General features: G+C 43.5%; 1 pseudogene; it reads left to right on the forward strand.

Moving 5' to 3' along the window:
- Positions 1-3,646: 3,646 nt before the first annotated feature.
- LOC122213191 lies at positions 3,647-4,732 on the forward strand (annotated as a pseudogene).
- The last annotated feature ends 12,126 nt before the right edge of the window (positions 4,733-16,858 follow it).

Below are 16,858 nucleotides of genomic sequence, written 5' to 3' on the forward strand. Positions count from 1 at the left end.
GATGCAGAGAAAGAGGATCTCTTTTGCACTGCTGGTGGGAATGCAAGCTGGTGCAGGCACTCTGGAAAACAGTATGGAGGTTCTTCAAAAAATTAAACGTAGAACTACCCTACAACCCAGCAATTGCACTACTAGGTATTTATCCAAGGAATACAAGTATGCTGTTTCAAAGGGACACATGCACCCCAATGTTTATAGAAGCACTATCAACAATAGCCAAAGTATGGAAAGAGCCCAAATGTCCATCGACGGCTGAATGGATAAAGAAGATATGAGATAGATAGACAGATATATACACACACACACAATGGAGTATTACTTGGCAATCAAAAAGAATGAAATCTTGCCATTTGCAACTACGTGGATGGAACTGGAGGGTATTATGCTAAGCGAAATTAGAGAAAGACAAACATCATATAACTTCACTCATATGAGGACTTTAAGACACAAAACAGATGAACATAAGGGAAGGGAAGAAAAAATAACATAAAAACAGGGAGGGGGACAAAATAGAAGGGAGTCTTAAATATGGAGAACAAACAGAGGGTTACTGGAGGGGTTGTGGGAGGGGAGATGGGCTAAATGGGGAAGGGGCATTAAGGAATTTACTCCTGAAATCATTGTTGCACTGTATGCTAACTAATTTGGATGTAAATTTTAAAAATAAAATTAAAAAAAAAAAGAAGTTAAGTGAGGTTGTAAGTGTGGGGCCCTTGTCTGATAGGGCTGGTGTCCTTAGAAAAGATGCCAGAGCTCTCTCTCCACCTGCAAGCAGAGAGGAAAGTCCACGTGAGGACACGGTCATGGTGAGAAGGGAACTACCTGTAAGCCAGGAAGAGAGGCCTCACCTGTCTGCACCTTGATCTGGGATGTGGAGGAGTCTCCAGAACTATGAGAAAATAAATTTCTGTTGTTTAAGCCACCCAGTCTGTGGTGTTCCGTTATGGCAGCCTGAGCTAACACGCTACCTAACAGGTTTGTGTGTGAGAAAGATTAAATCATATAGTATCACTGTATTAACTAAGTACCATGTATCAGATACCTCCCTGTGCCAGGCACTCCACAGACCTCATTTCCAGTCCTCCAAAACTCATGTTCTTTGTACCACTTCACACTGCCTGCTACATAGTTGGTTTAATTTCAAATCTGAGTATCATAGTCTTATTAACATCACATTTATAAGCCACTGTTGTTTTTTATGCATTTTTCCATTCTGGGATATTGAGTTCAGACAATGTCCAGAAACCTGTGCCATAGACAATTATGTGTGAAGAAACAAGAAAATAAGGCACAGCCTTCCACTTGAGGATTTCATGATCTAGTTAAAGTAAGACAAGTATATTGGTAAGTTACTTGTCCATGTGACTAATCTTTGGGAAAATAATAACAACAAGTCAAAATTAAACATAGGGACCCAGGGGCAAAATCTCTGCACTTGAATCCTGGCTCTATCACTCAGCTGTGTGATCACGGTCATGTCTCCTATCTCATCTGCAAAAGTGGGTAACAATAGTGCCTGCCTTAATCAGTTGCTGTCAAGATAAAGAGACAATATAGCTGAAATACAGAGTCTAGTGAAGATTTCATCAAAGATAAGCTAATACTGTTACTGTTTGTTTGTTGTTTGCTTCCTCATTCTTATGGGTTTCAGATTCAAAGATCTATCTTCTTCATAATTTTTTTTCTCTAATTCCAAGGCTACCTATGAAGAGCCTCCTGACAACTGGCTACACTTACTGCATAGCCATCAAATGGGCAAGGGCCAGACAGATGCAACATGTAATCAAGTGGAAGTTCCTGGAGGAATCTATTTTACACTTCGTCTCCATTAAGTCTTAATACAATGCTTTGCAATGAAAGGAACCCAACAAATATCTGTTACTATGACCGGCTAGAAGTCATGTAGCTCCCTGATCTGACCTGCCAAGACTTGAATCCAATTCTGCCATTTACTGAAAATGAGGATGTCAAGAACCAGTTCATAACATATCAAAAAAGCTAATTAATTCACCATGGTTACTAGGAAAATAGAGCCTGTTTTCCAAAACGCATCCAAATACATGAGCCAAAATGCAAAAGAAAAAAATGTTATCATGTATCTTGTTTCCCAGGAATGTTATATTTAAAAATATATCAATATTCAAACACCAGGTGCTTTCTTGAATTTGAACTCATACTTTATCCTCTTTTATCTTTTATCTGCGAGGGTGTTTTTGGATGGATACACAATGTCTTATTGCCTCAATACAGCCAGGAATTCTTAAGCACATCAGGCAAGCATATGCATAGAATAAAATCGCTACAAAGAAGAGATTTAGTCAATATCACTGGGCCATCAACCTAGTGTAAGACTCTTCCAGGAAAGGGGAATTTCAGAAAACTCACATACTCAGCCACTACCCACAAGAAGTTGGTAATCTTATTTGGGGACAGAGTATGCATACCCTTGACAAGAGAATATGGGTGAAGGGCCAAATGTGTAGGGCAGACAAGACATTATAGGAATTTGGAAGAGAGAGAAATTCAAGAGGTCTGGACCACTGGGGGACAATGTCCCAGAAGCGAGCTGATTTCTGATGGCTGGGGAGCAGGAAGAGAATAAAGAAAAGTGCATATGAGGAGAGAAAACAAAACACAGTCGGTGAAACAGAAAGCTTCAGGCAGGAAATAATGAGACCGAGTTATAAAAAGAACCTAAATGTCAAGTAAAGAAATTTGGATTTTAGCCAGAGAGTAGCTGAAAAGCCACTAAATATTTTAAAGGGGGAAAAATTACAAGGTAAAAGCAATTTATTTCAGGGTTTATTTTTTTTTCAATTTCCTTTATTTTGTTGCAAAGGAAATAAATTCACATAGTCTAAATTTAAAAGGTACAAATTTAGAGGTACAAAAGGTCTCCCTCCCACTTCTGTCTGCCCATTTTAATCCCTGGAGGCAAACCAATGGTTACCAGTTTCGTACCTATCCTTCCAGAGAAATCTGTGCATATGGAGGCGAAAACACACAGCTCCCCCTCTTCTTTTTTTTTTTTTTTTTTTTTGTAGATGGGATACGTACACACTTATTTACCTTGTGTTTTTCATTTAAAAATATAACAGAGATTATTTTGTATGAATACATAAAAACTTTCCTCATTCCCTTTTTAAAAATAGATAGATTGGTACAAACGAACACACGGTTCCAATACTCTCTATCCAGAGCTGCTATCCAGTTCTTCCTGGAGGCAACTCAATGTGTCTAGCTTCTTATATAGCCTTTAAGAAATCTTATAGGTATATGGAAGCATATAAACACACATGCACCCTTTCCCCTCTCTTTTAAAATAAATAGGATGGATACCATACCCCCACTCTCTCAGATATTTAAAACTTTCTGAGAAACCCAAATGAAGTATTTATATGAATTAATAGTATTGTACCAATGTCAATTTATGGTTATATACAATGCTATTATTGGGGGAGCTGGGTAAAGAGAGAGAGTTCCTGGCAGACAGGAACTCTGTACAAATTTTGAACCTTTTTTAGTCTTAAAATATGTCAAAATAATAAGTATTAAGAATATTTCTGAGCTATGTTCATCAGATTACTCCTTTCTGCCTGTGGATGCTGCTAAGTAATCATCTTTAAATCTCCCCTCCACGACTGTCATGTCTAAGTCAGAATCTCCCAAAGGGCCTGAACAGCTGCAGAAGCTTTTCATCGGAGGTTTGGGCTTTGAACCAACCGATGAGAGTCTGAGGAGCCATTTTGAGTAATGGGGGAACGCTTACAGACTGTGTGGTAATGAGAGATCCAACGCCAAGCGCTCCAGAGACTTTGGGTTTGTCACGTACGCCATTGTGGAAGAGGTGGACGCAGCCATGAATGCAAGGCCACACAAGGTGGATGGAAGAGTTGTAGAACCAGAGAGGGCTGTCTCAAGAGATGAGTCTCAAAGACCTGGTGCCCGCTTAACAGTGAAAACGATTTCTGTCGGTGGCCTTAAAGAAGACCCTGAAGCACACATCCTAGAGATTATTTTGAACAGAATGGGAAAACTGAAGTGACTGAAATCATGGCTGACCGAGGTAGTGGCAAGAAGAGAATTTTGCTTTTGTAACATTTAATGATCATGACTCTGTAGACAAGATTGTCATTCAAAAATACCATACTGTGAATGGCCACGCTTGGAAGTGAGGAGAGCCCTATTTAAGCAGGAGATGGCTGGTGCTTCATCCAGCCAGAGAGGTCAAAGTGGTCCTGGAAACTTTGGTGGTGGTTGTGGTGGGAATGACAACTCTGGTCGTGGGGGAAACTTCAGTGGGCGAGGTGGCTTTGGTGGCAGGCGAGGTGGCTTTGGTGGCAATCGAGGTGGTGGTGGATGTGGTGGCAGTGGGGACGGCTGTAACGGATTTGGTAATGATGGAAGCAATTTTGGAGGTGGCGGAAGCTATAATGATTTTGGTAATTACAACAATCAATCTTCAAATTTTGGACCCCTGAAAGGAGGGAAGTTTGGAGGCAGAAGCTCTGTGCCCTATGGTGGTGGAGGCCAATACTTTGTCAAACCAGAAACCAAGGTGGCTGTGGCAGTTCCAGCAGCAGCAGTAGCTATGGCAGTGGCAGAAGGTTTTAATTACTGTCGGGAAACGAAGCTTAGCAGGAGAGGAGAGCCAGAGAAGTGACAGGGAAGCTACAGGTTACAACAGGTTTGTGAGCTCAGCCAAGCACGGTGGTGGCAGGGCCTAGCTGCCACAAAGGAGTCATGTTTTAGACAATATTCACGTGTATGGGCTAAAACCCGAGGACTACATGACTAATTATATAACAGTTTATTTTAGTTTCTATTCTGTGGAAAGTGTAATGCACTCCAACAAAGGGTTTTAATGTAGATTTTTTTGGTTTTTGTACCCATGCTGTTGATTACTAACTGTAATTGTATGATCATGACGCTGAATAAATGTGTCTTTAAGAAAAAAAAAAAGAAGAGCACCTGGGTGACCTGGGTGGCTCAGACGGTTAACTGTCCAACTCTTGATTTTGGCTGGGGTCATGATCTCGTGTGAGATCAAGCCTCATGTCAGGCTCTGTGCTTGGGATTCTCTTTCTCCCTCTCTCTCTTCTGCCCCTACCCCTCACACACATGTTCTTTCTCTCTCTTTCTCTCTCTCTCTCAAAATAAATAATCTTAAAAAAAGGGAATATTTCTTAGTGGTCATTCCATATCAATACATAAATGCCTTCCCTTTTTATAGATGCATAGTATCACTTTTAATAATTTCACAGGGCACCTGGGTGGCTCAGTTGGCTTAGTGTCTGGCTTCGGCTCAGGTCATGATCTCACAGTTTGTGGGCTTAAGCCCCGCATCGGGCTCTGTGCTGACAGCTTAGAGCCTGGAGCCTGCTTCGAATTCTGTGTCTCCCTCTCTCTCTGCTCCTCCCCTGCTCATGCTCCATCTCTCTCCTTCAAAAAAAAAAAAAAAAAAAAAAAATTTTAAATAAAGAAAAATAATTTATTTCACTTGCCCCTAGGTAGGCAAAATACTTCAGATTTCCTTATAATTAACAAACACTAATAGTATCCATCTGAGTGTGCACAGTCTTTGACTCTGTGGTTACGAGTGGTCTATACACCGGGGCGCCTGGGTGGCTCAGTCGGTTAAGCGTCCGACTTTGGCTCAGGTCATGATCTCCCACTCCGTGAGTTCCAGCCCTGCGTTGGGCTCTGTGCTGACAGCTCAGAGCCTGGAGCCTGCCTCGGATCCTGTGTCTCCCTCTCTCTCTGGCCCTCCCCCTGTGCATGCTCTGTCTCTCTCTGTCTCAAAAATAAATAAATGTTAGAAAAAAAAAAAGAGTGGTCTATACACCAAATGATGTAACCGTCATAAAGATTCCGTAGGCAAGGCCCAGTCAGGCATCAGAAACGCCCGGCCCTCCTCCTAGTCCTGCTGCTCACTAGTGGTGTGACCTTGAGCAGGTCACTTAATCCTCCAGTCATGGTTCTCTTCAAAACAACATTGGGATTACCTGTCCTGATTACCTCCCAAGTTTCTTGAGGGTGAGAGGAGATAATGGGTGGAATACTACTTACATAAAATCCATTGTGCAAATAAAAGGTTTGGCAAATATGACTATTCCCTAGAGCCTAGATCATAATCCTCTGTCTACAATCACAAGCAGAAGTTTTCTTGGGGTGCCTGGGTGGCTCAGTCAGCTGAACGTCTGACTTCAGCTCAGGTCATGATCTCAGGGTCTGTGAGTTCGAGCCCCACATTGGGCTCTGTGATGACAGCTCAGAGCCTGGAGCCTGCTTTGGATTCTGTGTCTCCCTCTCTCTCTGCCTCTCCCCTGGCTCACACTCTCTCTGTCTCTCTCTTTCTTTCTCTCTCTCAAAAATAAATAAACATTAAAAAAGAATTTAAAAAAAAAGAGGTAGGAGTTCTCTCATGGCAAATTCAACCTCAGCTTGAGTTTCAGAGAGCTGTATCCTAATCCATGTGATTTTTCATTTAAAATAGAATGACTCTCTGGGCCCTTCTGTTCTCTAATCTAGTCCTTAATGGCCATCAGAAGGTGTGCTACACAGGAATAATGAGAAAGGACAAAATGCCAAGACAGGAAATGAGTGGGGAACACTCCTATTAAACCCAGAGGAGAGTTGCAGCAGACCAACAATGGTGAGAAAGGGTATAATGGAGAAAAACCAGTGCTCAAAAGCCATTCAGGGAATAAGAAGCAACCTGGTTGCCTAGCAATACCAGAAGGTACACTGGAGTTAGGATCTTAGAGGTGACACCTGCTAAGAACTGTGCAGGTCTGAAATTTTACCGTACTCACAAGCTTGCAAATTAGTTTTCCATGGATGCTGGCAAAAGGCATGAGACCTTTGGGTCGGAGACCAAAGATTTTATTACATATGGCAAAAGAAGTAGCCAGTGCTTTGTGTTGATTTGCAGGCATTCCCTATGCCCCTAAAGTCCATAATGATGACACAACTGACCCATCCAAGATGCCTGTACATGCAGAACACTGTTAAGGGAGAAGAACACTGAGCTGGGGAATTCACTGTTTTTATAGTGAGCAGAAACAAGCCTGGTCTCTGTCTGGGAGCCTCCCTTATGGCTGCCTGCTGCAAACATAACCCTGAATGATGGCCTAGGTGAAGAACCATCAGGACCTTGCATTCTTGACACACTCAGAAGGAACGTGCAGGGATGCTCCATGCCTATGCTAGACTGTCTCTCCCAACAGCACTTTGAAAGCAGGAGGGAAACTTTAGTCAAGATCAATTCAAAAATGAGGCTGAACTAGGTCAAAAGGAAGGAGATTCCAAAAGTCCAAAAGTAAGGAGCTGGAGGGACAAGGTGAGTCAAGGGCTGACTCTGGAGCCAAAGAGAGACTGGAGACAGAGATAGGGATTTATCTATGGTAGAAGCAGAAGAAAAGATAAAATCTGTGAGGGAGACAATATGGAGAGATAATGTGGCCAGGAAAGCTGTCACATAAAGGGCCCAGTCAAGAGAGTAGGACAAGATGGCAGAGATGGGCAGGTGGCCCGGAAAGGATGGGCAGGAGGACCAATGCTGCTTGAAATTAGAAGCAGAGCACGCTCACACTCAGAGGTCCAGGGAAACCTTCCCAGCAACCACAGGCCAGGCGGGGAAGCCTCCTGCACTCTCCCTTAGCTCCCCCTGAGCCTCAGCTGCCATCCCCACTGGACTGTGACTCCTCCTAGAACAGAATGTGTGTGTGCGACTCTCCTCCATACTCAGCATCTGCATAGGCACCTCTCCATGGTTGGGGCTCAGTGTATGCGCTTTGAATCAATGAGTGAGTTAGTTGTGAGGTAGTCAGTCTCTGGAAGCATTACGTGGCTCATCGTGTCAGATCCTGCAGATAAATCATGTAGGATGAGGACTAAGAACAAAGCCATTGCTTTGGGAAAAGGTTGAGTCACAGGTCATGATTCTGGAAGGCAAATCTGACAAATTAAAGGTATGCAGACCATATCTCCAGCGACTGGGGGCTGGGAGCAGGAAAAGTCAAGGCAGTATGCTATTATTCTCTGTGTCCCACTCTCCCAGCCTTTGCCTTGTATGTGACTATAGATAGCCAGCTGGAGGCATTCACACTGTCTCAGAGAAGCAGGATTGGTATAGCTGAAATGAAAAGATATAGAAACAATTTCATCTTTTAAAACAACTTCTATAAGTGGCCTTATGAATTAAAATTTTAGGGGTGGGGAGGAGGGAGGATCAAGGTACAGAGCTAATACCAAAGCAATGGAGTCTGGAAGAGAGAAGAAGAGGAAGAGACCCCTGCTTCCACGAGACTTGGGGGAGGGCACGGGAGTAAGAAAAGAGGTCAGAGATGGGGGCCAGGACCCCTGATTTGGAGAGAGGAGGGCCTGCTTCAGGGCCCCAGCTTGGGGGAATCATATCCAGAGATCACCATGCTCTCACCTCCCTACCTCAGGGCCTTTGCCTTTACACCCCTCTGTCCGGTTTCCCATGGCTCAGTCCCGCACTGCCTTCAGATCTCCTCAGGAAGATCAGCTGCTCATAGCTGACCATCCTGTCTAAAATAAGAAGTCCCTTCTCCCATCTATCTCTGTTCCATTTCCCTGATTTTACTTACCTTCCTAACGCATACAGAACACATCAGGGGATCCGTGACCACCAGAGTTCCTACGATCTTATTTTCTATTCCTAACAAAAAAGATATGAGAAAGCAACAAAAATATGACAGGTTCTATAATATCACTTAACATTTTTCTCTCTTCTGAGGAATTTTGCAAGCTTGCTACAGGGTAATGTTTCTACAGGAAGGCAGAATTTCCCCTTTCAGGACCCCAAATGAAGAAAGAAAAGTTGAAATTAGATGTCATTGCAGATGGGAACTTTGGTTTTTAAAGAGAAGGTAGGGTCACCTCGTCCTTTTGGAAACAGTGGCCAGGTCACATCCACAGAGCTCCCCATGGAAGACCTTCCGTTTGCTTCTTGACAGGAGTCTGATGGAGAACAGGGATTCTCCACCGTACAGGCTTTAAAAAAAAAAAAACAACAAAAAACAACTCAGCAGAGGGCAAAGCACCAGTGTTGTTAACATCTTCTAAATAACCATTATTCTAATTTCTAATAGAAATATTTCACAGTAGCAGGGATGCATAGTCCCTCAGGAAAAAAAACCACATTTTTTTATTTTTAATATTTATCTTATTTTTATTTTTTAACAACTATTTTTTAAATGTTTGTTTATTTTTGAGAGAGAAGAGACAGAGTCCAAGCAGGGGAGGGGCAGAGAGAGAGGGAGACACAGAATCTGAAGCAGGCTCCAGGCTCTAAGCTGTCAGCACAGAGCCCGATGCGGGATTCGAACTCAGAAACTGCAAGATCATGACCTGACCCCAAGTTGGACACTTAACTGACTGAGCCACCCAGGTGCCCCAATAACCATTTTTCTTTGATTGCAGAAAATTTTATACATCTTTCTCCCAGAGAGAATCCATCTCTCACTGTCTTTTAAAAAGAAACAAGTAATTAATAGTATAAAACTCTGGTAATGAGAAGAGGGGCTCTCTCCATCTCTGGCTACATGAACCTAAACACTAAGCCAACATCTAAAGACCAGCCTGTGCCCATGGACGGAAAAGTCGATTTAATCATTTCTGTCTTTGCTGTGGGGTGAGAACCTTCTGTCAACAGGGGCTGGCAGGATGCCTGTGGTTTTTCCAGCAGAAGAAAACCTCTTATACCTCAATACTTTGCTGATCCGTACCTAACTTCCACATGGGAACTCAACTTTGGTGCCCCGGGACACCCCCGAACAGAATCAGGACCCTTAACGCCCAAAGCGATGGAGCCCTAACACTTCATTTAGGTGGGACCACACAGTGGTCAAACCCTCCCTTGCTACATGTGGGGGCCACTTCCGTGTTCCGTGGGCTGGTTACAAACTCCTACTATAAAAATTACATCAAGGTGGGGCACCTGGGGGGCTCGGTCAGTTAAGCGTCTGACTCTTGATTTCGGCTCAGGTCAGGTCACGATCTCACAGTTCGGGTTTGTGCTGCACTGACAGCACAGAGCCTGCCTAGGGTTCTCTCTCTCCCTCTCTCTCTGTCCCTAAAAAAAAAACAAAAAAAACAAAAAAAAAACCCTGCTCGCTCTCTTTCTCAAAATAAATAAACATTAAAAAAAATTACATCCATGCAATTTTAAACATTTTTCTAAATGTTTTAACTTATTTTTGAGAGAGCCCAATGCGGGGAGGGTAGGGAGAGAGGAACAGAGGATCCAAAGCTGGCTCTGCACTGACAGCAGAGAGCCTGATGTGGGACGTGAACTCACAGACTGTGAGATCATGACCTAAGCCAAAGGGGGATGTTCAGCTGACTGAGCCACCCAGGTGCCCCCATCCAAGGAATCCTGCAGAGGGCTGTGCCACGTCCCATGGAGGCAAAGAGAGGAAAGCCAGCAGAAAGAGGACAAAGGATTCATCACAATTCAAATTTGGTTCAACTTCAATGTGATTGCTTGGGGTTCTAAGCCCCTCAACAAAAAGGAAGTTCATTTGCCTAAGCAGCAACTCCTACCACTAATGGGGTGACCTGGGGCATATCTGGAACAAGAGTACTAGCTAGGAAGTCCAGAAGGCACAGTGGCTAGTGCCACAGAGCCCTGGGGAGAGCTAGCTCCACCAGGACCAAATCTCTCTGCAGCCCAGACAGGTAAGGCCAGAAACCAGGAAGAGACCATCTGTAGAAGGAGGAAAGGAGGCATGGCTGGGAAGATGGCTGCTGATAAGCTGTGAGAGCTGCTCATTGTCATCTGCCTTCCCTCACTCATACACACACAGACACAGATGCACACAAAAAAACAGGACACTTGAAGCACCCCCTCCCACTCCCCTCGGAGTGGGAGAGAACAGTGTTCATGTCAGTGTGAGGAAGCAGCCAAACTCAGTGAGGAAAGAGTAGGACTCCCGAGTACCAAGGGGTAGGACTTCCCCCAGGACCAGGCTGCCCAGCGAGCTCGGAAGCCCTGGGATGGGTAGTTTGGGGATAGAAGAATTCATTAATGACTAAAATCTAGTTCTCGCCTTCCTAGAGGCTAGGAGAACACTAAACAGGAGCAAATCATCTTGAGCGCGACATAAATCTTACCAGACGGAGTGTGAAAGGGTGATAATAGTTTTTGGAATATGTTGTGTTCTTTTCATTTCGTGATCCATTCATTTATTCATTCATCTGACAAATGGTAACTGAGGGCCTCCCCGTTACGTAAGGATGAGGAGATATAACAATAAAAGAGGCAGGCAAAGCTTCTGCCTTTGTGGACTTCGCATTCTAGCAGGAAAGACAGTCGGTAATAAATAGTGGCAAATACTTCCGTGGAGCCTTCCATGTGTCAGGCCCTCTGCTAAACCCTTTCCAGGTAGGAGCTCATATGTTTACTGCAACCTATGCGGTAGCTACTGTTATCCTCATTTTACAAATAAGGAGCGTGAGGCATAGGTGGGCTGAGTAACTTGCCAGATGTGTACAGCTAACAGTAACAGAACAAGGATTTGACCCCAGGAAGGTGAAATTTAGAGTCCGTATTCTTTTATTTTTTTTAAGTTTATTTATTTATTTTTGAGAGATGGGGGAGTGTGTGTGAGCAGGGGTGGAGAAGAGAGAGAGGGAGAGAGAGAATCCCAAGCAGGCTCCACACTGTCACCATGGAGCCCATACAGGGCTTGAACCCATGAACTGTGAGATCGCCACCTGAGCCATGAGTCGGACGCTTAACCGACTGAGCCTCCCAGGTGACCCTTAGAGTCCATGTTCTTAATTGATATAGACTAGCGTGCATATGGGCACAGGCATGGAGACGGGCATAGAGACGCAGACAGTAATAGAGAAGGATGTAACTGTTCACATTTCCAAGGGACAGAAGACCCCTAAGTAAAGTATCTTGAAAGGGACTTAAAGTTTTAGTAGAGAAAGCCAGTCGACACCGGTCGATGGATGCATAAATAAGTGCTATAAGGAAAGCAATGGGGTGGGGGTGGATAGGGTGGCCAGGGCAGATGACACTGCAGTTGTCCAGAGCAGGTTCCTGAGGCCTGCCCAACTCAAGAGCAGATGTGACTATGAGTTGCCAGGCCCCAGGTTTCAGTCACAAACCCCAAAGAGCCGGGACTGGGAACAGTCACATCTCAGTGGTCACTATCCGAGGACAGCCCCCACTGCAGCAGAGACCAGCTGGAATGCAGACTATTAGTGTCATGCCCTAAGTACCCCCATGTACACACACCAGATGTCATGGAGAAGGGAAGGGGAGCAGAAACCTGAAAGGCTGGGCCTTTTACAAAAACAGACTACATGTTTACCTCAAAGGCTCGTGTACATTACCGAACCTGAATAAATTTTCTTGACTCACTAAACACAAAGCCCTCTAGGCACCTCACTCCCTGTCTAGCAGAACACGGGGTCTTGAGATACAACATTTGTGATGCCACTGCCCCACCATGAAGGCTACATTTGGCGAGCAGAGAAGAAAGGACACAGGGTGATCGCAAGAGAAGTGAAACAGTTCCTGTCTTTTCCCTTCCAGGCGGAACAGTTACAGTGGCACAGATGGTCAGTCACATCAAGGGTGAGGAATGAAACACACGTACTATGTGCATCTCTGGAGAGAACAAAAGGATTATTCATTGTTTCATTATAGTTTTTTAAAAGCTCAAAGCATGATTTAGGAGAAGTCATTTGTGACATTGCTGCATTCAATTACCCAGAACAAATTTGGACGAGCCTCGCAGCTATTTCTGGGCTTCCAAATGTGGGTCACAAAGACACGTTAATCAAAAAGGACAATGCAATCAGGCAGCTTCACATATTTATCATCATTTCTTTGAAAAGCACTTACTAGCAACTGCCTGCTCAAGGTGCAGGCAGCCTGGGTTTTATATAGAGAAATTAAGCAGTCACAATCCCTACCCTCTTGAAATTTCAGCTTGGCAATGTTGATTTGAACAATCACGTAAATAGACAACTGAACAAAACTCATCTGCAATTATTCTCTGTCCCACATGTTCATGCTCTGTGGCAGTCCGTGCTCTCACCGTCCATTCAGGAGTTCTGTATGTGCTGTTCTCACTACAGAAAACTCCGTCCAGATTAAAGTAGAAACACGGAACATGGTGTTTGGGGCTACATTCTTTCAGGATTGAAAATTGAGGAAATTGGTTTTCTTGTGCAAAAGAAGAGGCTCACACTGTTGGATACATACACAATTTCCATTACTCTGTCACTTCTTTTCTACAAAAGCACCCCACTTTTCTTCAGGGTGGTAATATGCCCAGCTTTTTTTTTTAATGTATTTCCTAGTAGCATTTGCAGCTAGAGGAGGACATGTGATATATTTCTAGCCAATGAGATATGAGTGAAAGTCACCAAATAAGGCTTCTGGGAAAGTGCTTTTTAAAAAAAACTACCTCTGTTGGCATTTGCCTTTGCCCTTTACCCTTCCCAGTCATTTGTTTGTTTGTTTGGTTGGTTGGTTGGTTGATTGTTTGGCCCTTCCCAGTCATCTTGCCTGGGATGTGGATGAGATGCTGGATATGCAGCATCCATCTTGTGACTGAAGAGCCAAAGTTATATCCTACAGATGGCTAAACAAAAAGACAGAAAGAAACAGGGTCCCTTTGCACCAGTTCTGAATTGTTATGTGAGGAAAATAACATTGCCATTTAGTTGAGCCCTAGTATATTTATTTAGCATATGCAGCCATATACAATCCCTGATTGATTCTAAGAATTACACAGGTGAGGCTGTGTAAGTTAGGGGTCCATTGTGATTAAAGGCCACTTTTTGATAGGATTTTCTTCCCTCTGAGCACTGGTAGTTGTCCAAGGAATCTGGAGCAATTTCAGCATACGGAGGATTTTGTCCCAGTTCAACCTGGAGCATTTAACAACCATTTAGTGAGACTCTAAGATGTGCCACACAAAGTACTGGGTGCTGGTGGGCACAAGTCTCTGCATTCACAGCACTGATACTCTATTCAGGAGAGAGGAACAATAAACAAACAAGAAAAGGAGGTTAAAGCCCTGCAAAGAAAAAACAGGGTCAGGGGGATAGGCCTGCTGGGTGATAGGAGGGATACTGGCACTTTCCACAGGGTGGTCAGAACACGCCTCACTTCTAGAGGGGGATGTGTTAATTGGCTTGGGCCGCCATAATCAAATACCACAGACTGGGGGACTTAAACAGACATTCATTTTCTCACAGTGCCGGAGGCTAGAAGTCCAAGATCAAAGTGTCATCAGAGTTAATTTCCAGTAAGGCCTCTCTTCCTGACTTATAGACAGCATCTTCTTGCTGTGTCCTCACGTGGCCTTGCCTCTGTTGATGTGGACACAAAGAGAGAGAGAGACAGAGACAGAGAGACAGAGAGATCTGGTGACTTTCTCTTTTCTTATAAGGACACTAGTCTTGCTGGATTACGGCGTCATCCTCATGACCTCCCTTAACTTAATTATCTCCCTAAAGGCCCTATCTGCAAATATAATCACAATGGGGGATTTGGGCTTCAACATGAATTTTAGGGGAACACAATTCAGCTATAACAAGGGGCTTATGAACAGAAACCTAAAGGAAGAGACAGTGAAGGCCAAAAGGAAACCTGGGGGAAGAGCATTTCAGGCAGAGGAACAGCAAGTGCTAAGCCCTGTGGCAGAGTACGTTTGGCATGTTGGAGGGGCAGTGAGGAAGCCAGTGCAGCTGCAGGGGGAGATTGTCAGGGGGGAAGACAGAAAAGAAATGGAGGCTACATCCTGTATAGCCTTGTAGACTATTGAAAAACTTTCCTTTTACACTGAAAGAAAGGAGGGGCTAGCCACTCAAGAGGTCTGTGCAAATGAGCAACATGATCTTCCTAATGTTTTAAAGAGTTCCCTCTGGTCATTGTGTGGAGAACGGACTATAAGTGCAAAGACGGAAGCAAAACATCAGCTAGAAGCCTGTTAAAATAACCAGGAGAGAGATAATGGAGCTTGGACTAGGATGGTTGAGAAGTGGTCAGATTTGAGGCAGAGATGATGGGATTTGCTGTGGATCGATGTGTGTAAATGCGCAAGAGAAGAGAGGAGTTTGGGACACCTCCAAGATTTTTGCCATAAGCACTAGAAGAATAAAACTGCTATATACACCAGTGGATTAATGGTGGCATGATCAGTTGTAAGTGATGAAATATCAAGAGTTGAGTTTCAGGCACATTCATTTCAAGATGCCTTTTAGAAACCCAAGTGCAAACCTTCAGTGTGCAATTGGACATATAAGACTGTAAGTCAGGGAATGGTCTAAGCCTGTGACAGAAATTTGAGTCACAAAACATATGAGGACTTTAAGATACAAAACACATGAACATAAGGGAAGGGAAGCAGAAATAATATAAAAACAGGGAGGGGGGACAAAACAGAAGAGACTCTTAAATATAGAGAACAAACAGAGGGTTGCTGGAGGGGTTGTGGGAGGGGGGATGGGCTAAATGGGGAAGGGGCATTAAGGAATCTACTTCTGAAATCATTGTTGCACTATATGCTAACTAACTTGGATGTAAATTTAAAAATAAAGAAATTATTTTTTAAAAAAAGAATAAAAAGGAGCTGTATAGTTTATATGACAAGAAATCTGTCACAGGAAGTGAGTATGGAGAGGTCTGTAGGGGTAACTCATTTAGGTAGTTGTAGAATATAGTAATTGAAAAAAGGAAAACAGGAACACATGGTCCTAGAATAATGCCTTGCTTGAATGGAGGGTCACTAGGTAGAGTACCTCAGTTATGTGCCCTGCATACAGTCACTTTTTCAAGCCTATCACCAAGGATTGGTGGGCTTTCGAGGTGGTCACCATAACTTGAAGTCATGTGACTCTTCATTTCTTATCTCCATCTTTTTCAAATTAGTTACCATGTCCTGTCAATTCTACCACACAGTATGGAAAAGTTTGAGAGAAAAGTGAAATTTTGAGTCCAAAAACCACTTCCAATAACCTTCAAGCATGAGAGAAAAGGGACAAAAAGAGCACTGCTTTGTGTTGTGGGTGTAAGAAGTTACACTGATGTTCTAACCCCAGCACCTATGATGGGGATTTATTTGGAAATAGGATTTTTAAAAACGTAACAAAGTTAAGATTAGGTAATACTGGATTAGGGCACCCTACATCCTATGACTATTGTTCTTATAAGAAGGTCAGAAGAAGACACAGGTACACAGAGACACACAGAAGAATGCCATGTGATGACAGATGCAGAGTCTGGGGCAATAATGCAGCTGAAGGCCAAGGATCAATCATCACCACCAGAAGCTTGGAAGAAACAAAGATTCTCCCTCAGAGCCTCTGGAAGGAACCAACCTTTCTGACACCTTCATGTTGGACTTCTGGCCTTCAGAACTGTGAGAATACAAAATTCTATTGTTTAAGAAAAAAAGAAGAGAAATTTGAGTCACAAAGCAAAGTCAAAACAGTATTTAAAACTGTACATCTAGATGACATCATTACCTAGATAGGAGTAGATCAAGGAGAGTTGAGATCTGAGGACTAAGCCCTGGAGAACTCCGCACAGTAAAGGTGGGCAAATAGAAAGGATCCAGTAACAGGGGCTGAAAAGAAGCAGCCATGAGGTTGGGAAAAACAAAAACAAAGTATGGTGACCTGGAAGACAAAAGAGAAATGTTTCAAGAAGAGAATGATCACACTTGAACTGAAAAGACAACTAAGGTCAAGACTAAAAGCACCTTGGCCCTTGAAAAGAGTTGTTTCCATGGAGTCATGGATTGATGCATCAGTTATCCGGTCCCACATAACAAATTACAACAAACTTTAGCTGTTTAAA

The sequence above is a fragment of the Panthera leo genome, chromosome A2 (genome assembly GCF_018350215.1).
Source record: "Panthera leo isolate Ple1 chromosome A2, P.leo_Ple1_pat1.1, whole genome shotgun sequence".
Classification (NCBI taxonomy): Eukaryota; Metazoa; Chordata; class Mammalia; order Carnivora; family Felidae; genus Panthera; species Panthera leo.